The sequence below is a fragment of the Equus caballus genome, chromosome 16 (genome assembly GCF_041296265.1).
Source record: "Equus caballus isolate H_3958 breed thoroughbred chromosome 16, TB-T2T, whole genome shotgun sequence".
Classification (NCBI taxonomy): Eukaryota; Metazoa; Chordata; class Mammalia; order Perissodactyla; family Equidae; genus Equus; species Equus caballus.
Window position 1 is genome coordinate 6,598,278 of NC_091699.1, and position 21,438 is coordinate 6,619,715.

At 43.5% G+C, this 21,438-nt stretch overlaps 1 long non-coding RNA gene across 6 annotated transcripts in view; it reads right to left on the reverse strand.

Moving 5' to 3' along the window:
• The window catches only part of LOC138917975 (uncharacterized), a 70,635-nt gene that overhangs the window by 36,488 nt on the left and 12,709 nt on the right, over window positions 1-21,438 (reverse strand). For 2 of the 6 annotated variants that reach the window (XR_011426691.1, XR_011426692.1), the window contains exons 5-9: window positions 13,895-14,367; window positions 12,099-12,178; window positions 10,657-10,751; window positions 10,308-10,490; window positions 1,152-1,421 (exon numbers count right to left, since the gene is read on the reverse strand). This is a non-coding gene — a long non-coding RNA (uncharacterized lncRNA). Of the gene's footprint in view, window positions 1-1,151; window positions 1,425-1,529; window positions 1,743-6,680; window positions 8,702-10,307; window positions 10,491-10,656; window positions 10,752-12,098; window positions 12,179-13,001; window positions 13,055-13,894; window positions 14,368-21,438 lie in introns of those variants that run through there. The other 4 variants (XR_011426693.1, XR_011426695.1, XR_011426694.1 and 1 more) reach the window with 4 other exon arrangements.

Here is a 21,438-nt window from a genome sequence, read left to right on the forward strand (position 1 = left end):
CTCAGAAAGTTTTGGAATTGGAAGTGTGGGGGTGTTTAGGCCCTGAGGTGAGTGGCAGGGGGAAATGTTGCTCTTGGATCTCTTGGTGAGGAATGAATGTCACCTGCTCCTAAGAGCCTTTCTCTCCCTCAGGAGGTCTGGGTGGTGGGCCACGTCCCCACGCCTCAGCTGACCCTAACGGAAATGGGGAGCAGTTCACCCTTCCCCTTCCTCTACCCTTCCTGGAGCAGAAGGGAGGAGAGAACTCGCAGCTCTGAAAAGGACCAGAGATATGAATCTTTTCCTGAAAACGGTAGCTTACCTTCATTTAGAAAAAGTTGCTGATTCCTGAGTATCTCACAGGTGAGCAGTCAGTGCAGGTGTGCGTATGGATGGGTTTTGCGATTGTGGACACTGGAGTGGCCAGGGCAGGGTCCAGGAACTGGGTGGGTCCCGCTGAAGAATCTGTTATATGTGGGGTGTTAATCTGTCTGGAAGGCACATTCTGAGCTCAACAATGAGGTCTCCCTGCATGTGAGGACACCTCAAGGAATGGGAGGAGCTGCTCCCGAGGGAAACTTCCTCAGGAGGCCCAGCTTGGTAGAATTATTGCAAGACCAAGAGATCACCTGGCTATCATTTGTAGGAATGGTCGTCGGGCAGCCACCCAGAATTTGGGGCAAAAGGAGAAAACAAGTAGGGAAAAAGGAATGGTGGAGTGAGTGGAAAAGGAAGGAAAAAATGAGGAGGGGAAGAATGACCTTATCATCACTCCTCATGATCCCTGAGGGTCACTTCGAGCTCACAATGTCCCTTCCAGACAGAGTAACACCCCACATCCTGGCCATCCATTCCACCCAGCACTACCTTACCTAGGCCTCACCTCCTGGAGACTAATCAGGGCTGGGGGGAGCACAATGATACCACTGCAGCTAAGAGAATTGGGGATAGTCTTCGAGATTGAAGACAGTATCTCCAGGAATGTTGTCAAGGAGGTCGTCCTCTCATTTGGTGCCTGCCTTCCCAGCTATGCTGCATCTTACACCAAGGTTACAGTAATTTAGGGGTGTGTTAGTTACTATATAACAAATACCCCAAAAGTTAGTGGCTTAAAAAACCAAGTATTTATTAATTCATAGTTTCTGTTGGTGAGGAATGTGGGCAAGGCCTACCTGGGTTCTCTGCTCCAAGGTCTCTCACAAGGCTGCAATTAAGGTGTCAGCTGGGGCTGGGGTCTCAGCTGAAGGCTTGCCTGGGGAAATACACACTTCTTCGCTCACTTCTATAGCTGCTGGCTGGATGCAGTTCCTCAAGGCCTGTTGGACTGAGAGCCTCAATTCCTGGATGGCCGTTGGCTGGAGTTGGCCGGAGGCAACCTTCAGTTCCTTGTCATGTAGGCCTCTCCAACATGGCAGCTTGCTTCATCAAAGCCAGGAGAGAGTCTGCTAGCAAGACACAAGTCACAATCTTGTAAACTAATGAGGGAAATGATATCCCATCACCTTTCCCTTATCCTATTAGTCAGAAGCAAATCATGAGGTCCAGCTTACACTCAAGGGGAGCAGTTTATACAAGGGTGTGACTAGCAAAAGAAGGGATCTTTGGAACCTTCTTAGAACTCTTCCTAACACAAGGGTTTCTTCTTGGACATCCCACTGAGTTCACTGAAGCAAAAGTGACCAAAGGGACCAAGTGGATCCTTGTGCTCATCCATATCCATGTCATCAAAGTTAAAGCTGCTTAATGGCTAAGCGGAGTAACGTCTGGTAAGAAAAACATCAAAGAGATTGAAGCATCCAAAGAAGGAGGGAAAGGTGGCATGGAGGTAAAGGCGGTGTGGGGTCATCATGAACGGTAAAGTGAAAGGAGCCCTTAGAACCACCTGCCTCACCACTGCCAGTATTCAGACTTAGAGGGGAGGAAAAATTAGGTGCAAGACGGCTCATCCTCACTCCGCCACCGTATCTCCACTCTGCTCTATCTCCCCGACTACAGGCCTAAAGAAGCAACCTTCAGTTCCCATAGAGATAGCCAGGCTTATAGAGGAAGCAAACCCTACAGCTTGCAAGGTTTAACTTCTGCTCTTATTGATATATTTAATATAGCACATCCATCATTTCAAATTTGCTTCTCACAGCTTGAACATCAGAGAGGATGAATCACACAATCGATGGCAAAGCCAGTACTAGGGAATTCAGCATGTAGCTCCCATTCTGGGATGTTTTCCATGAACCCATTGCCAAAGAGCTTCTAACCAAGGGAGAGGTGGTGGCTCAAAAGGGCTGACTTACTGGCTGGGGTCACAAAACAAGTCATACCTGGTGCCCAGATATTTGCTTCTATTCAGAGAAACACTGGATGAGGCAACGAGACAGAATTTGCACACTCAGCACATCTAGGCAGTGAACTGTCCAAATGAGGTGACAGTACCACCCAGGAGTGATCCCACACTCTTATTCTGCTTCTAGTACTGTTTTCCTTTTTCCCAGATTCCAGTTCCTATGGGAAAGCAGGACTCTTACCAAAAGAAGGAAAACGTATTAGCTGAACAGTGACTGGAGAGATGAGGATGAATTTCTCTACAAACAGATTTCATGGGCTTGCTGCTTATACCCAGAGATCAGTGCTGTGCAGCTTGGGGGGCATGGGGGGTGGGGGTGGGGGTGGGGGTCTCATTTACACGATATTCTGTGGCGCCTGAAGAATTTTCAGTGACATAGAATGTGATGGGAATGGGTTACCTGAATTTTTATACCCTCAAGCCCACACTCCAAACCTAATGTCAGGGCCAATAAAATGCATGAATTGACTGGTACCTTGATGTGGCTTGGGTATGGGAACCCCAGATCCCAGCTTCAGGTACTGTGAATTTCTCTGGTACCAGGTGCTGCCTAAGGGAATCAGCTTTCTTGAGGCAGCCTTCACATGGATTAACACTCAGAACTGTGCCCTAATCTGCAGCCACAATGAAGGGGCCAAGGCTATGAGAAAGGGCTCTTCTCTCTCTCTCTCTTTTTTTTTTTTAAAGATTGGCACCTGAGCTAACAACTGTTGCCAATCTTCTTCTTCTTTTTTTCTCTTTTTTCTCCCCAAATCCCCTCAGTACATAGTTGTATATTTCAGTTGTGGGTCCCTCTAGTTGTGGCATGTGGGACGCCGCCTCAATGTGGCCTGATGAGCAGTGCCATGTCCACACCCAGGATCCGAACCAGAGAAACCCTGGGCCGCCAATGCGGAGCGTGCGAACTTAAGCACTAGGCCACGGGGCTTGCCCCGGGGCTCCTCTTGAGGCCTTTCCTCTGGAACTTCCATTGGCCCTGGATCAGAGCCTAAATTAGGCTATTTTCCTGGGGTCACAAGGACACGTTTGGTCTTCCTTAGGGAGGCCAAGTGGAAGCTCAGAGATTTGTAGAGGCTGCCTCCCTATCTCTCCCAGGAGACTCGGGGTCTGTTCCTTCCTTCTATGGGGGCCAGGAGATAGAGAAGGAACTGAGTATTATGCAAGTTTAGCAATGCTTCACTGTGGGAGGGGGTTGGGCTGACAAGAGTAGGTAATTTTCCTTTGCAGGGATTCTTGCCCAGCTTGAGGCAACCTTCATTTGAAGCAGGATAATGCTGTTTCTACCCTCCACCTGAGGGGACTCCAGAAGGAATAAAAGCTACCTTTCCTCATTTGTCTTACAGGAAGTTCTGGGCTTCTGGGTTCAGGAGTTATTAATGGCTTTCATGTTTCCTGAACCCAAGGAGAAGTTGTCAGACACCTGTCGTACAGTCCTGTCCAGACCCTCATGTGGGAGGAGACTTTAGCTGGCTGCTCCAAGGAGAGAGGAGATAGGGGTTGACACAAGTGCTGGGGTGAGAGAAGGAGAGTTGCCTAAAGGTAGCAGTGGCTCCAAGACCCTGAGAATCAGGATGTAGACACGAGTCCCTTAGGTGGACGGGTTCTGTGTGGAAGTCCTCTAGGAGACAGCACAATGTTTTAAGGGATGAAGTGATGATGCTGAGATGACTAATCATCAAGCCCCATCATCTTGAGAGCTGTCGCAAGACACGGCATTGCTCACACTTAGCACAGAGGCTGTGCAGCCACTGGCCTTTCAATGGGCCTGAAGGGCTTGGGCAATGAAAATCCCAGGGGCAACCGAGATGGACTCAAGATCACAGGCTCTTACCTACATATTTGATGGTGAATACTTAACTAAATAGGCAAAAAGCTCCCATTAATGACTACTATTGTATAGCTTCCTATCCTTTAAAATGGGGTCTTTGAGCCAGATTTAATTTAATTTAGAAAAATTAAGTACTGCTTATTGTACTTCAATCTTGTGAAACAAATTTATGCTTTTTATGTATATTATCCCATTTAAACTTTACAATGCTTTGAAGTAGGTTTCTTTACCCTCTTTTATAGAAGGGCACGACCTGAAGGACAGAGAAGGTAATATATATTCAGAGTGCTAGCACAGAAGAGGGAGCCAGGGATGGAGAGCCCCCTTACGCTGTGAGGGATTCTTTGGATGTAAATGATGGCAAGTACAATTCAACTGACTTTAAAAACAGGATCTGTTGACTCAGGCACCTGAAAAAGGTCTGGGAGTAAGGCTGCCCTCAGGCAGGAGGATTCATATTGGGGCTCAGCTGATGTCATCAAGTTTCAGTTTCTATCCATTTCTCTGCTCTAGATTCTGGACTGGCTACCTTGTAAGTCTGTCTGGCAAGTTCGTAGCTACATCTTCCAAACTAAAAGCACAGCCAAAAATGGGTTGTTTCTCCCACTAGTCCCTTCAAAAGTCCCACTGTGCCTTATTGTCTCCGGTTGGGTCACATGCCCATCCCTGACCAAACGCTGTTGCCAAAAGCATGGACCAATCTTTTTGGCCAAGCCTGACTTCAATGCCCTCCTTTAAAGTAAGAGCGTTAGTGATAAACAACTCCACTTGACATGGACTGAAACTGACAACGGGGTTAGATCCCCAGAGGGCAAAAGAAGGACTATTTTTAGAAGGTGAGTGAATGCTGAATGTCAAAATAAAAACAAAAACAAAACGGATGTCTACTTCAGCCCTCTCTCTCACCACCCCATTTCTGCCTTCTTGTCCAGAGTCATGCCATGGACTGAAGGTTAGAGTTAGAGGAAATGCCAATTCTGTGGAGGACAGGAAAGGAACTCAAAGTGGAAGGAATCAATCAGAGGCCCCAACATCCATGCGGATAGACCATCCAATGATCTGATCTCTCACTGTCTGCTCCTTCTCATCTTAGAGTCCTTTACCTTCATTCCAGTTCAGTTACGGCCATATCCTAGAACTTATCACCAGCAACACTTGTGTGTTCTGAAAAAATACAGTCTGACATTCCTCCCTTTATCCACTCAGCTTATGCCCTCAGCATGCTAATTCCTCAACCTATTCAGGAACTACAAGCCACTCTATACTTTCCCCTGCTCACCTGACAACCTTTGTCTTCATTTCCTCCCTCTCCAAGCAAAACTTCATGGGGCATCACTTAATCCTAAACCTAAATATACTGCTCTGCTCTAAACAGCCTACCCCCTTCTTTCATTCGTCCTGTCTAGCAAAATCCAACTCTGCCTTTTTTAGAACTGCCTTCAAATAAGGGCCTGCTTCCTCTTGGATAAAATCACACAAGTGTGTTTGTGCCCCATAAACTTCTGTTCTACATTTGTTGCTCAGCTCCACCACTGCCTCAGAATCCAGTCATTCCTCCTGTGTTACCATGTGCCAGATGCTCTTCCAAGCACTTGGGACACCCAGTGGAGGCAACAAACAGAGGCCCTGTCTCGGGGGAGCTTCTGTGATTGTTTTCTCAGTCAACTCGCTTGCCTAAGTTCTCAAAACAATTCCACTTTCCTACACCTTGTCCACACTCCCCGCTCATTGATCATATGTGCTGGACCACCAGAGGGAAACAGAGAAGTCATCAGATGGGAACTTTTCTTCATAAAAACTTCAAAACAAAACAAAACCAAAACCAAAATGAGATCCTCCATCTCTTCTTTCCTCCTTCCTTCCCACCATACTGAAAGGTTTCCCTCAATGCTTTCCTTAATCCTCCCCACCTGGGATCTGCCCGCCCTTTCCAAGTCACAACACTTTCACATGTGTGGACTATCTGCCTTAATTATCTACTCTTCCAGAGGACCAAGACTACATTCACCTCATCACAGCTGGAAACACCAAGCAGAGCTCAGAATCCTCTGGAGGAATACATTGGCAATAGGAGGGATCTATGGGGAGGTCCTGCCCAGCATGCTCTGGGGCGGGGCCACGTCTGGGGGCAGGGCCTGAGAGACTCTGAGAGCCTGTTTGGCTTCTTGAGGGCGACGGCACCAGCAACATGGCCAGACATCTCACCTCAGGCTTCTGGAAGATATGAGTTGAGATTTAATTCAAAGACAGGTTCTGAGGAAGGTTTCTGGATGCCTGAGTGACCTTCCCCACTGCCCAGCCTGAAGGATCCTTTCCTCCATCTGCCATTTCCATTACGGTGGGCAGGCCCTCACAGCCCCTGGGCCCCCAAACTCTCACTCCAGGCCCAGCCTTAGAAGGCGCTCAGAGGCCTGGGGGCAGGGCTGTGCCTGCCCAACACCACCCCCTTTGACGATGGCACTCTTAGGAACTCCACCAAGGTGAGAATAGTAATAAATAGAGTAACAATATTGACAACTGTTAAGGCTTCACCTTACACTGGCTGCCTGGCCTTGCACAAGTAGCCTGAGTCTCAGATCTCATCTATTATGCGCAGATACTGATGTGTACTGATAGGGTTGGTCCTCGGAACTGGAATGAATGAGTAAAGAGTTTCAAACAGTGTTTACCTGACACTAGAAGTTTAATATGTGCTACCCATTATTATCACTCATTTAAAATGCTAGGCCTCCTCTTTATTATTTTAGAAGTATCAATTTACCACTCATTCATTCTTCCTTCCTTCAGAATGAATTTATTTAGTACCTAACATGTGCCAGACACTATGCCAGGCTCTGGAATACAATGGTAAGCAAAAAGGTAGAGTCCCTGCCTTCATGGATCTTACAGTCTAGAGGGGAGATCAGGCAGAAATTAATTATACAAGATTGTGTAAATGTCCCATGTTACATTCTATGAAGGGTTCATGAGCTGGTTGTCGGTGCCAAGGGAGTTTAAAACATGGGGATTTGGCCTAACCAAGGAGAAGAGGGTCTTCCTCACCCACCCCTCAGGAGCTGATAAGGCTTAAGAGGTAAAAGGTGAGTAGGAGACAACTTGGCAAAGCAGGGAGGGAGAAGTGTTCCAGGCAGAGGAATCTGGGTGATGAGAGCAGAGAGAGTGAGGAGGGAGGAATGTGATGCAACAAGAAGAGGGAAAAGCGTGGGAGGCACAGATTAAGCAGAGTTCTCTGGGCCAAATCAACTAGTTAAGTCTTTGGAGCAATGGGGAGCCAGGGGAAATTTTTAAGTTAGGATTTATTTATATGTGTAGGGTATTCAGATTTTAGTTGTATTATTTGAGTTTCCAAAAGATTACTGTGAATTAATACTGTGAATTAATGAATTACAGTGATTTAATGTGAAGAATGCTTTGGATGGGGTAAACAGGATGTGAGAGACCAGTGAGAAGGCCACTGCAGTAATCTACGAAAGAAATGATGTCAGCATGGACCACAATGGTGGTGAGCAAAGTGGAGTAACGTGGACGGATGTGAGTGGCATGACTTCATTAATTCTAATAAGATGGAACATTTTTCCTTTTGTTTCGCTCCAGTGCCCAAGAGGTACAGGTTGGTGCAAGATGTGGGGTCTTTTATAGAGTTGGACAAGTCAGCAGACACGAAACATTTGAAAAGGCTGCTTGAACTGCTGACTAGCCAAAATCAAAGAGGAAGTTGACCTTCAACCCTTTGTTTCATTCCAGCTGCAGAAGTCATTTTCAGTTACTCTCTGACTCAAGTAAACACCACTCCCTGTCACCTTATCCCTTTGAGGGTTGGTTCACTTCTACATTTTCACTGGGACATGATTCTCACCGACAATAGAAAGTTCGGCACCCAGACCTGCAGATGTGAAGACACTTGCTCCTCTCTCGAACTATTAGTACTGCTGGGAAACACGTCCCAGTGCCAAACTGTCCTGGTCCTGAAATGACCCCGTTATTTGGGGAAGTAGTAAAGGAAATTACATGTTTTAAACCCCGAGCGGCACTCTCTTTGGACATCGAAAGGTGTAAATGACAAAATACTTACTAGACTTAAAGACCAGGGAGTAAACGGGGGGCTGGACGCTGCCCAGACTCTGTGTGTCAGCAAAACATATCTGAGCTCAGCGAAGGACCAAGACCAGGACCAAGTGTTTTCCTCAGTGGAATAATTAGACAACAGAGGTGGGCAATTTAGGAAAGATAACTTCTTCTGTCCCTGCTTTAGAATTTCTATTACAAACAAAACCCAATCCTTAGCAAGATTTAAGAGCATGGGACAAAGACTGCTAGATGTTGAACTGCTGGGAGTGGGCCCACGTTTTACTTATCTTTGTTTCCAAGCACATCCGCGGTGCCTGCCACGAGGCAGATACTCAGTGAATGCTGGGTGGAACAAGGATTCCTCTGTGTTTTCATGGGGTATTTATATGGTATGGGAATTCAGTCATTTTTTGCCCCACTAGGTAGAGATGGATGCTTTCTGTTCTCCATGTTTACTTTGAACACCATTTAGCTACAGGGATGTTCTAAAATGAAATAATAAGGAAACCAGCTTTAATACGATTTTATATATACAGACAGATACACTTTCTGACCACGTGCAGATATGAATGCTCTCCCTGGAAGATGCTTTTGTAACCTAAATTGCACTAGAATGAGGTTAGAGATGGGGAAGAAAGGGAAAGTAAGGTAAAACTCACAGCTTAATTTCTAGACAGGATTGCTGCTTTAAAAATGAATTTCAGGTGCTTCTTGGCATACTTGGCCCAAGCACTGGAGATTTAACAGTGATTTGTGATTTGGTGTGACCCAGAACATGGCCCAGTGGTCCTCTATCCTTTGAAGCAGTCAGTCTGTTCTCTTGATTGCTGTTCTGGACTTTCTCGCCATCACTCCCCATCAGGGCCCCATTCCTTCTGCTCTGTCCTAGTGGAACTGTCCCTTGACCTTCATTCTCCCACTACTCTAGTCTCGACTTCTCCTTGTTGCTAGATTACTCTATTATTGCTTCTCAAATTGTGGTTCCCAGACCAGCAGCATTAGCATTGCCTGGGAACTTATTAGAAATGCAGATTCTCGGGCCTCACTCTGGACCTACTCAAGAAGAAACTTTGATGTGGGGCCCAGCAATTTTAACAAGCAAGGTAATCTCCAAGGTGAGAACCACTGCTGTACGTAAAGCTCAGTTCTGAGCATATCACCCCTTTGCCCAATACCCTTTATTGCTTTCCTGCCGACAACCACATGAGTGTGTGTGTGTGTCTGTGCGCGCCCTTCTATCCAAGGCCTTCTGCAATCAAGCACCAGCTCATGTGTCCCCACGCAGGGAGGTGTGTTCCACAGTCATCCTAATGGGTTACCTGCTCTTCCCTCTGCTCTCCTGCCGCCTCTCTCTGTTAATGTTGGGTCCTCTGCTAGAAATACCCACCTCCTCCCTCTCCTTGTAGAAACCTTGCTCATTCTTTAAGGCTCACTGAAAAATTAATATTTATCTAAGGAATCCATACCTGTGCCTTTAAAACCAAATAGTACTGAAGGCTTTCTAAAGAACCATGGCAGGCCCTCCCCCACCTCACAACCCCAATCCTTCCTATCCCCCCAGTTCCATTCCCCATGGAAACCACTTGAGCCATTTCTATCATAGTTGTTCTGGTGTTTACCTCTATTTATATAACTAATACGCAAATACTTGTATTTAAAAGTAATTTTAAAATATTAGACACTAACTTCTTGCCGTGGTAGATAAAATTTGAGTAGGTAAAATTGCAGGTGGATGAAATTTGGTCGACACCCCATTCCCCTCTTCACTCTTCTCAATCTGTCCTGACTTAAATCTTTATTCATGCAAAGTTCATCTTGGCATGGAAGGTGACCCCTTTCCTGGAACGTGTTCAGAGACTGCTCCTCCCCTGCTCCCACAGAGCTGTGTATCTCTCTTAGTGCACTGTCCCCCTTGCCCTTCCACGTTTGTATGTATGTGTCTCCCATTCCCACCAGCTTGTAAGAGCCAGGAAAGTCTAATCCGTCTTTTACTTTCTCTGAATCCTCCCAGGGCAAAGCACAGGGCCTGGGATATAGTACACACTGAGCAAACGTGGCCAATTTAACCATAAAGTAAAATATCTGCCTGACCTTTGAAGCTTGCTGGTGTGACAGCAGTACTTGGAATGAGTCTTCCCGTTCCAATGTGGTTTTCCAACATTATTGTGGGGAATAGTAAACTAGAGTCAGGAGACTTGAGCCACACCACCTTCTTGGTGACTTCTTTTAAGACCTTGGGGAAGGCACTTAATGGTTTTGCTTCCGTTTTTTCACCTATAAAGTGGCAACAATAATATCTATGGACAGAGTTGTAGGGAGGACCAAATACAACAGCACAGGTTATCAGGTATAAGGCATTACATTGATTCCTTATGTTTAAAACAAAAAGGCAAACCATTTTCTGGTAGCACATAGGGCTATAACGAGCATTAAAACCAACCTTTAAATAGAAAACTTTATTTTTAGATGATCCAGGGGGTCTTTCTTCCAAGATCAGCCTAAGATTTTTTTGGAGGAAACTGTATTCTCATTGTCCTGAAATTTGAAGCAAGAAAATTCAATCATTTAAGACCATTTGCCTATTCTGACTTGTTGATGAGAAATCACCACTACTGCCACCCTTTTAGCCTCTGAAGGGATTGTAAGCTTTGTCTTGATTTGATGGCTCAAAAATAAAATCTACCAAAGGCACGTTTTCTAAGCCTTGTCTGGCTCTACCCATTAGAAAAGTGTGAGCTACTGTTCTATCAAAACTAATTATATTTTAAATCTACAACCAAGTCTCAATTACCAAGGTTAATGGGACTACATGCATACATAATTCTCTCTTACATTTATACAGTGCTTTTAACTTCTTCAAAGCACTTTTCACTGTACTGCATATATAAAACAGAGGCATTTTTTTAAATCCACAAATAAGGTAAAAAATAAATCTTAAGATCGATAATTTCAACTTTGTACCTGTCAAAAGCTATTAGAACTTGCAAAATTGTCTAATAGGACTTTCATTGCCCTACTCTCCTCTCGACCCCTCTCAACTAAGGCCAGAAAAGACCGAAAGATCTGGAGGAATCTCCAGAGGAGAGGAAGCCAGAGAGGGAAGGAAGCCAAGGACCTGGGCCATCCACAGCCTGGATCATTAGCTCCAGCGTAATTGAGAATAACTGACTGTATGTGTGACTATGGCCAGAAAATCCAGAAAGAGATGAAAAGGCAAAGAAAATGACGTGTGAGTAACAGTATTTACAGGGTCTGTCTCTGTCATTCTCTCAACAAGCATTATTGAGTGCCTACTGTAATGACAGGTGCTTTCAACAAAGAGGATGGACACAGCAATGAACAACCCAGGCAAGACTGCTATTTTCATAGTGATGACCTTCCTGAATGGTGCAGACAGACAACAAACACAAAGACACACAACTTCACATAAACAGATAACTTCAGGTGGCACTAAGCTCTGTGGAGTCCATAAACACAGGAATGTGATAGAGCCTTGGGGAGGGGATGCTGTTGTAGATAAGGTCACCAGGGAAGGCCTCAGGGTATCTGAGCTGCAATCTGCGAGAAGAGCCCACCCTGTGCAGGTCTGCAAACCAGATGATGGAATGAGTGAACTGGCCAAATATGCTAGAGGGAGAGGGGTCCAGGCCAGTTTCAAGAGGTTCCAGGAAAGTCACTGTTCTGTGGTTATTCACTTTGTGTCCTTTTGGGGATATTACTAAAACCTCTCCAGGACCCCGGATTTATTGCCTCTACAATGTGAGTTGCTAACACTGATCACCTGGACAGGGGAGCGCTGAGAAATAATGGGTAAACAATTGTGAGGAGCCACATAAATGCTAAATAATGCTCACGGTAATAAGCTTTTATTAAAGTCAGCACCTTGACAGGCAGCTCACAATCGGATGCCTTGGCAAATGTGTGAATTGACGTGGCTGCTCCCTGTGCACACCAGCACCATCCTTTAAAACAGAAAAAAATAAATGAGCCTATGGTCATGATATTCGAAGTAGTTAGTGATCAAACAACTGTCTGGAGAGAAAGCTGGTGTGTGAAGTGTACAATGGGAGCAGGAAGATAACGGCACATCACAGCCCAGCTCACGCAGAGGATAACTCATGAATTGACTGGATGCTTGCTGGTGCACACACCATCCACTCCAGGGTGGTATTCTAACCCCATCAGGACTAGGTGCTGCCACCAAAAGCCCCAGCAGACAGGAAGGGGAGTGAGAAGGAGCCAGAACAGAAGCATCTCTGGCAGCAGCCCTCTCTGGCCCTCTTGGCCTTGGAAAGCCACCCCTCGGGGAGGACTGACCAGCCAGCACCAAGGGCCCTACCTTGGAAGGGCACCAAGGAAGTGGTGGGGGGGGGTGTGAGGGAGGAGGGATGAGCATTGCATTTCTCCCTATGAGAATGAAATATCCCAACGCCAGGAGAGACTTCAGTTGTCGTTATAACTGAGCCTCCCCACACAGAGATATGAGTCCACCCCTTAGAAGCAAATCTTCCTCCCCCAAAACCTCCCCCCAAAATATAACATTAACATCACAAAAAATGAATTCTTTTTTGTGGGTCCTACCATCTCTTTGATATAAATACACAAGTGCCTAAACATTCTTTCCCATCTCCCATCCCACATCGGCAATCAGATTGTGACACACACACACACACACACACAAGCACATGCTCACACAAATACCACACACACCCAAGCACATGCTCACACAAATACCACACACACCCAATTCCTTTGTTAAGCCCTGGCTCAGCTATTATAAGGTACCTGTGGAGTGTAGGTCACATAGCAGAAAAGTTTAAATTACTGTTGCTTCTACTCTGAAAAGCAGACAGGAAGAAAAGACAATAAAAAAAGAAAACACTTATTTTAATGCTGAGACTAAACACTCTACTCCACGTTGACTGAGGTCACTTTCCCACTGTGGGATGGGGAGAATCGAGATGATCTCTGAGGTGCTATGAACCCACAGTGCAGACTTCATGTTTTGAGGCTTGACTAGAAACGACGGGGACGTGAAAAAGAACATGGCGAGATAATCCTAGTCTTCAGGAAATTATGGTTTAAAAGGGGCTGGAGAAAGACCAAGATCCTCAAAAAAATCTAATTGATTTTAACCAAATGGAGTAATTTTAAAATGTTAAATACACTGGGATATCATGTTAAAAGTATTCTGGGAGAGCATGCCGCATGGGACGTGGTAAGTGCTAAATTTTCTGCTGCTAAGGGAGGCATTCCTATCTGCCAGTGTCTCATGCTGCTCAGACCTGAATCATTCATTTAGGTAGACCATTTGTCCAAGTGCGTCATTTCCCAAAACAGCCAATGAAGGAATCCAGGGAGAACTGTCCTGAGGAGATGTGGTCATCCTCAAGGCCAAATCAGTCTAGACTAAGATGGTTTTTAGCAAGACTGCCCAAAGGGCTTCTAGACTTTGTTTGGTAAGTGTTGTTAATGCCTTGGTAACAATGGACTGTTGATAAGGTGGGAGATAATGTCAGAAGGAAGGAAGGTACCCGCTCACATCTTTTGCTTTTAACTTAAGCTAACCCATAAAATCCATTATCAAACCCCAAGGAATGCTCCCAATTATTGTCTTGGACCCTTCATTTTGCTTTGCTTTGTTTTTTTTTTTTTCAACTCTCTATTTCTGTTTTTACCTGGCACTGACTTGCTTGACTCCTCTTCTCCTCTCAGCTTCTGGCTCTGTGCTCCCCCTTTAGACTTGATGAGTAATTTTGGTTTTCCTGCTTTTCACCTTTGGCACCCCTTCAAAAATGGGTTAGGTTTATCTTCTGGCTCTTTTTACTTCTGACTGCTTGGAAGTTTGGATCATACTTAGCCAAGTTTTGATCCCAGGACCTTTCCCTGGCTTTGACCTGTCTCAGTGGCATCTGTGCTGGGCTTGACTCCTCCAGGTGAGGGCGTCGGCAAGAGGGAGGATCAAGCAAAGATCAAGCAAGGAAACAGGAAGAATACCTGGCTCGGCTTAAACTGTGCAGGGCACTGAGGCCTTGCTGGCCGTCCAGTCTCTGCCTCCTTCTTCCTCTGCTGCTTTCATTCCCTCCCGTCTCTGACTTTCAATTTTTATTAAGTTTCCACCTTCTGACTGGTCAATCCTCTTCTAGCATCCCTGTGTAAGATTGAAATGGGAGTGGGAGTGATATCCATTAGCCAAAATAAGTTCGAAAGCTGGGAGAAACTGCTGAATCTCTGGTGTCTTTATAGCACTTATCAAATCCCAATTAACCATATTAGTTGGCAAACTGCTCTGGCTTCCCAGGGAGTCAGCTGGTAGGTGAGTCAATAAATATCTGTCAGATGAACGGATGCACACACACTAGTTGTGTAGCATGGCATCAGGTACTTTAAATAATACAAAGTATAAGACTTCATCCTTGGCTGAAGAAGGACATCTTCTCACGGCCATTCACAAAAGGACTGTTTGGAAATATCACCAAGCGCTAGACCAGCTTCGCTATTTCTTCTAGAAAACAAGAAGAAATCTCTTGTTTCAAGAGATGTTTGTGTCATCTCTTAATGCACAACTGGCTTCATGTGGGCAAAAGGGAACGTGAGCAAAGCCCTGGTTAAAGCATAACAGACACCCTTGGGCTAATGAACTGTCGAAGGTATTAGTGTCAGCGGATTTTCTACATACTGCTTTGTAAAGAGCAACACGCATAAACCATAAACAAGGAGAATGAAGTGAGCACCCACAGACCCACCACTCATGTCAAAGCATACAATGTTGATATCACCCCAGAAGCCTCCACTCTCCTGTCTGATAATCTTTCACTTACTTTTCTTTATAATTTCATCACCTTTATAGACTCCCATAAAACATTTAGTTATATCCAGTTTGGGGATCAAAATAGATTAAAAACCAACAAGTGCAGGTGCATTCAACATTGGACATGAAAAAGAAAACTGGTTTTTTAATAAGATACTTGAAGTGTACACTTTCCGTAGGTGATCAAGACATTTACTCTTTCGTCCATTTTTATGTTTGCTGACTGCCAATCACTCTACTCCTTAATACTTCAAAGGTATTTTTCCCAAAGCTGCCTTTTGTCTTACACTAATGCTTTCCCGGACTCAAGTGAATTTTGAAGGAGATTGAGCTCATCATGATGAAATGGATGTTGACATTCCATAACCATCATTGTAATTATTCCTAATTTGTACTTTGCTTCAAAAACTCTCTTCCCTTGCCCCCTAAAGTCTGTACTTTCAGAATAGCATCTACAGCTTTAATTATACCTGACAATAAACTACTCTCACCACAAAATCTTGTTAATCACGGTGTATGTTACTATCTTCAAATATCCTGTTTTTTTAAAACTGCATTTATATGAGGTTCCCAAAGAGTTACAATATTAGCAATGAATGTTTTAACTGTTTCTGTAATTACTGTTTGTAATTACTACAAATCAAAGTTATACAAACTTTGGATTGGAGGCTGGTTGAATTATCTACCAAACTGGGGTGAATGGTCCTTTAATCAACCGTATACTGAACAAATCTACAGAGTAAAAACTGAGATGGAATTTGAGTGACTTGGTGTCCATCGAGAATCAAATCTGATGCTGTAGTGTTAACAAGGGACTTCAGGTCCAGAATAATTCTGTTAATCACACTTCTTCCAAATTAGTCAGTTAATATTGTGGGTCCTGATGAGACAGGATTTAGGAAGGCAGAGAGCGGCGGGGAATGCTCCTGGTGATAGGATCCTTAGGGCAAAGGACAGAAGACAAAAGGAGAAGGCTGTATTCGTGAGAAGTGAGCTGGACCATAGCCGCTATAATTATAAGCTTATAATGTCACCACACTGCTTTCTGTAATGTAATATTTTTGTTGTCTGTTATTTTCCTTGATTCAGGTTTTGTATTTTTCATGATGTAATAGTGAGATCTAGTCTCATTTTTCTGTGTATTTGGATACATTGAGTAGAGTGCTCTGGCTGAGTAAAGAGTTTCACATATGGGAGACTTGAGAAACAAGAGTGGCAAGAAAAGTTAGGTCAGATTATGAAAATTCTTAAAATGTTTATATTGGACTTAATCCTTCAGAAGTCATTTAGTGTTCTCTTTTCTTTTTTTGTAATTGAGAGCACCAGGAGGAAAGGAGTGTTTTTGATGATCTATTTTATTTCTTTCTCTTTTCTTGGAGGAAGATTGGCCCTGAGCTAACACCCGTGCCCATCTTCCTCCATTTCATCCGTGGCTCACCTGCCACAGCATGGCCTGATAAGCAGTGTATAGGGCTGTGCCAGAATGGGAACCTACAAACCCCAGGCCGCCAAAGAGGAGCACACAAACTTAACCTCTACACCACTGGGCTGGCCCCATTTTTGGTGATTTCTAAGGGGTAAAAACTAGGCAGGGAGATTAGGTAAGATGATATAGCAAAAATTCAGGCATTAAGAAATAAGGTTAGACTAGGCTGGCGATGGCGGCCATGGATTGGAAAGGAAGGAAGGATGGATGCAGCATCATAAGGGAAAAATTTGCTTCTTTCCCTTTGTCTTTTCAGCCATTTGGGCTTAACGGTGTTCAGTGCTCCTGATTTATTTCCCTTCCCATTTATATTTTCCTTCTTCCCTTGATAATCTACTTTTGCTTTCCCATTTTTCCCTCTCTTCTCTCCTTTGCTTGCGTTCTTATCACCTTCCCTGATAGGACGATGACTGAATCAGGCAGGTAGACATCAAATGGGAGATCTGAGTAGAAACTAACTATAAGATTTACTAATTAGAGTATGTTGCTGCTTAAAACATTTTTTTAACCTTTCATCTGCAGTTAAAAAGAAGAAAAGAAAGGTGAGGAGGCAAAAAAGGAGTAGAGAGGAAAAGGGAGAGACTCATTTATCCATCCATTCAAGAAGTGCTGTGTTTCCAGAGAAAGAGAGGGTGCCAAAGAGATCGAGAAACACCACACAATAATTTGTGTTATTGTAGTTGTATCACCTATTTCCCCTTCTAACTCAGTTGGGTAAAGTAGAGATGCCAGATGGGAGGCTAAAGACTAAGGTGACATGGGCAGTCTCCCTCCCTCCCTTATTGCCTGCTGCTTCTCATATCAAAAGATGGAGTCTACATCCCTCCCCCTAGGCCTCAGTGACTGGCTCAACCAATAGGATGCTGTGGAGGTGACTTTCTGGGACTTCTGAGGCTAGGCTGTAAGAAGCCTGGTCTTTTGGAATATTTCCTCTTGGGATGCTTTCTTTTGGAACCCAGCCACCACTCTGAGAGATGCCCAAGTCACATGAAGAGGCCACATGCAGGCCCTCCAGTTGGCAGCCCCGAATAAGATAACAGCCAGCATCCTCAGCAAACACAGAAATGAACCATCTTGACATCCAGCACAATAGAGGCAAAGAGGATTTCAGCCCAAGATGACATCTGACTGTACTTCCTAGGAAACCCCAAGCAAGAACTGCCCAGCGAATCCCAGCCAATCCACAGAACAATAAGAGACAAGAATAAGTTACTGTTTCAAGCTACTCCACTTTGTTGTGGTTTGTTATACAGCAATAGATAACTTTTTTCATCCTTACATGAGACACAAAGAATCTCGAAAGTCTGAAGATTCATAATGCCACCCGGAATGCATGTATATGTTTTACGTATTTTTTTCCTTTTAAAGGTCACTTTCTTATTCATTAGCCTTGAAATTGGAATTTGAATTGGCCTTGATCAGAAATCCTAAGAAATGCTTAAGCAAATAGTTTAAGCACTATCATATTTTGAGTACTAGCTCAGGATAAAGTGGTATTGATGTGACAAGAATAATGGATGTGTAATTAGAAGATGGAGTTTAAGTCCTAGTTCTGTCATTTATTACTGTGTGGCCTACAACAAGTTATTTAACATTTCTGCTTCCTAGTTTCCAATGCTATAATGTAATCGAAGGTATTTAGTGATGCATGACAAAACACAGACATTCAGTGAATTTCCATTTCTTTCCTTCCTATGAAAGTCCTGTACTCATAAGTGCAACCATATCAGAGCCTATCATACTGCTTCCTAAAACTAAATATTTTTATTATGTATCAAGTATTTCCCTTGATAACTATTTCATAAGCTTCCATAGTGTTGCCTTTACTAGTGTGATCTGCCTCACTTTTCCTGTGGGATAGTTTACTTAATAGATTTTGGGGACTCATTCTGTTGCTGGATTCTTACAAAGACTCTTTTGTGATAACCTTCTTTGGTTTTCAAGGACATGACCCTGTTTCTCGAGTGTGGTTCCCTACTGTAGCATAAATGTTAACAAGTTAAATGCATATCACATAAGAATTTTAATTGTTCATCATATATCTATGTATTGAAATATAGAGTCGAATTGATATAATTGGTAACATTACCCATTTGCTTTGATTTGAGATGTCAAGTGATTGAAAAAATTTTTAATTCAGAATTGAATTACCTTGCTTATTTGAATTTATCATTTTTGCATAATTAGGATGAACTAATTTAATTTGCAGTTATCCTTAAATGACTTAACTGATGTCAGCTGAGGTTCTCAAGGCCACAGGATTATGGAGTCATGCTGAACATCACTCTGTCTCTTAGGGTTGGAAGTACAAGTGCACCTTGTGAAGCCTGGAGACAGCAGTTACAAGCTTGATTTTTTCTCCATTAAAGTTTTTTTTTCTGTTTTGTACCCCTCACCTCACTCTAGGCTGCTTCATGTTTCCCAGAAGGACCACATATTGCATTTGGAGGTGGTCCTCCTTTTCCAACTTTGTTCTGATTTTATGCAATTTTTACTTGGTGTTGAGCTCACATCTCAGATCTGCAAAGGAAAGCTGGTTATTTATCTGGTAACTTATGGTTGGAATCCCCAAGACAGTGCTCTTTATAGAGACTGAGGGTCCTTTAGCAAATATTGCTTTTTGATGATGCATTTTAATAAGCCTTTTAAAAATCTGGATACCAGACTACTGGCTAGGGTACCTGGAAGCAATAATTTTAAAATAGTGTTTTTCAAACTGCAGGTCCTGACCCATTAGTGGATTATGAAATAATTCTAGAGGGTGTGACAAGCACTTAAAAAACAATGAAACAAAATGGAATAGATAATATTAGAGTGTATTACACGTAAAAAGGTAAGAACAGTTTCATAAAATTTTTATATTCTTTTGGTGTGTGCGTATATACTGATTTATGATAAAAAGTAATTTATAGATTTATTTTGTGAGTTGCCATCAAAAGAATTTGAAAGTCACTGCCATGGATTTAAAGTTATCTGAAACAGTTTTGTAATATAGCATTTTGAAATGAAGCCCCAACAATATATGTAACAAATAAAAGTGTAGATAGGTTTTAGTTGCAAATTTAAAAGGGACTGGCAAGTTACTTTTCCTGAGAAGTCTAGCCCTGGGATGACTGGGTATTTTCCAAAGGGCCAGGAACCAGTTATCCCAATAAATGGTAGCGGCCTAAATGCTCTCTCCCTGGGAGGCTCTGAGGCAACGTTCCTCATCTCACTTGTAATGCTGCTGTTGCCCTGCTGCAGTGGCTGTTGGAAATACTGCGTCTTCCCTAACCAGATCAGAAGGACCCAGTTTTCCCAAAGTCTTGGTCTGCCAGAAAGATGGCATTGCACTTCTCCCTGATTTGTGGGACCTGCACCCAGCTTGGAGAGCTGGAAAACTCCAGCCCTTAACTCCCCTCTTTGCTAGGGAACCACGTTTTCCTTCCCACTGGGTCCTTGGAAGATGGGAAGCGGCAGTAAGGATACTTGTGTTTTATCCACACCATGTGAGTCTGTGTTTTTGTGTGAAGGCTGACTCATGTGGAGGAAAGTTCTCTGCCTAGAATTATAAAATTAATGCTAATCAGAGTAATGCAGCATCCCACTTCCAATCTGCTAATGAGCTTTGGGGAGAGATGGCACATCTTCCTGCAGCTGATGGATGCCCCTTTTAGAGGATCTACAACATCCTCCCCAGGTCTTCACTCAGCTGGGCTAACACACTTCAGAGCAAAAGAATCCTCAGGGCAGGATGGGACCCCTTGCTTTTCTGGTTCTTGTCCCTTGAATTTTCCAAACTTCTCCTCACTTTTCAGTCTACTCTCTCTGCCACTAAAATGGCTGCCTATTAAACTCATCAGTGGAATCTGCCATACTGTGTCACTTAAACTTTTTCCATCTGCTTATGGTTTTTACTTGTTTTTCATAGAAAGCCCTGACCTAAATCTCTACTCTTCTTTTATAATGCTTTCATTTTGACCTTACTACTGCTGAAAGTCAACCAAACTCATTCATCACTGGCCCTCCCCCAATCGCCATTAACATTATCCTGTTATCCAGGTTTTTAACATACACTCAAGAGATTGTCAACAAAAATGGACTAAACCTTTGCATGGAACTTCTCTACCTCCACATGGGACATTTTCAAGAATAGGAGCTTTCAGATGAATTAACAATGTAGATAAATTTGTTACCAACACTAGAATCTCATTCTAAAATATTTTCTACAGCTCAAAACATGGCATAAGGCAGATTCCTATTTAAGAGAAAGGGCCTTCTTTTAAGTTGTCTTGAAGATTCTGAGACTGTCCTTAAGAGCAGTGCTATGAGAGGATATGAGGCACAATCTCAGTCACCCCAAGAGTTAATTTAAATGGAGAAAGTGAGATGGTTTCCCAAAGCACTGGAATTGATTTTTCCCTGAGTCTCTCCATAGTTGTAGATTCTGATAATCACAGAAGAAAGAGAAGGAAGAAACTTGGTGTTCCTTCTAACTGCCTCATTTCACAAACCAAGAAATTGAGGATCAGAGACATGAGGTCATTAAAGTCATCCAGTTACTTAGTTGCTTACTTCGACTAGGGTGGTTTCAGAAAGGATGCAAAAAAGTACAAGTATTTGAGAGCTACTTAGGGACTGTATTAATCAACACTGTAATAATCAGCTCTGTGTCCTTGGGTGCTGCGACAGCTGGGGGTCCACTGCTGCAGCTGAGAAATAAAGTGTGAGGAACAAACAAAAACTGAGGGAGTCCATCGCCACTAGACCTGCCTTATAAGAAATGTCAAAAAGAGCTCTCCTGTCTGAAATGAAAAGGCAAAGGATACAAAGCTTTAAACAAGTTGATAAATAGATAAAATCAGAAAACTGCAACTCTGTATCAGAACATGTTAGTAAACAATTGTGATGCAAATGTTAAAGGGAAAGAAAGCATTAAAAATAAC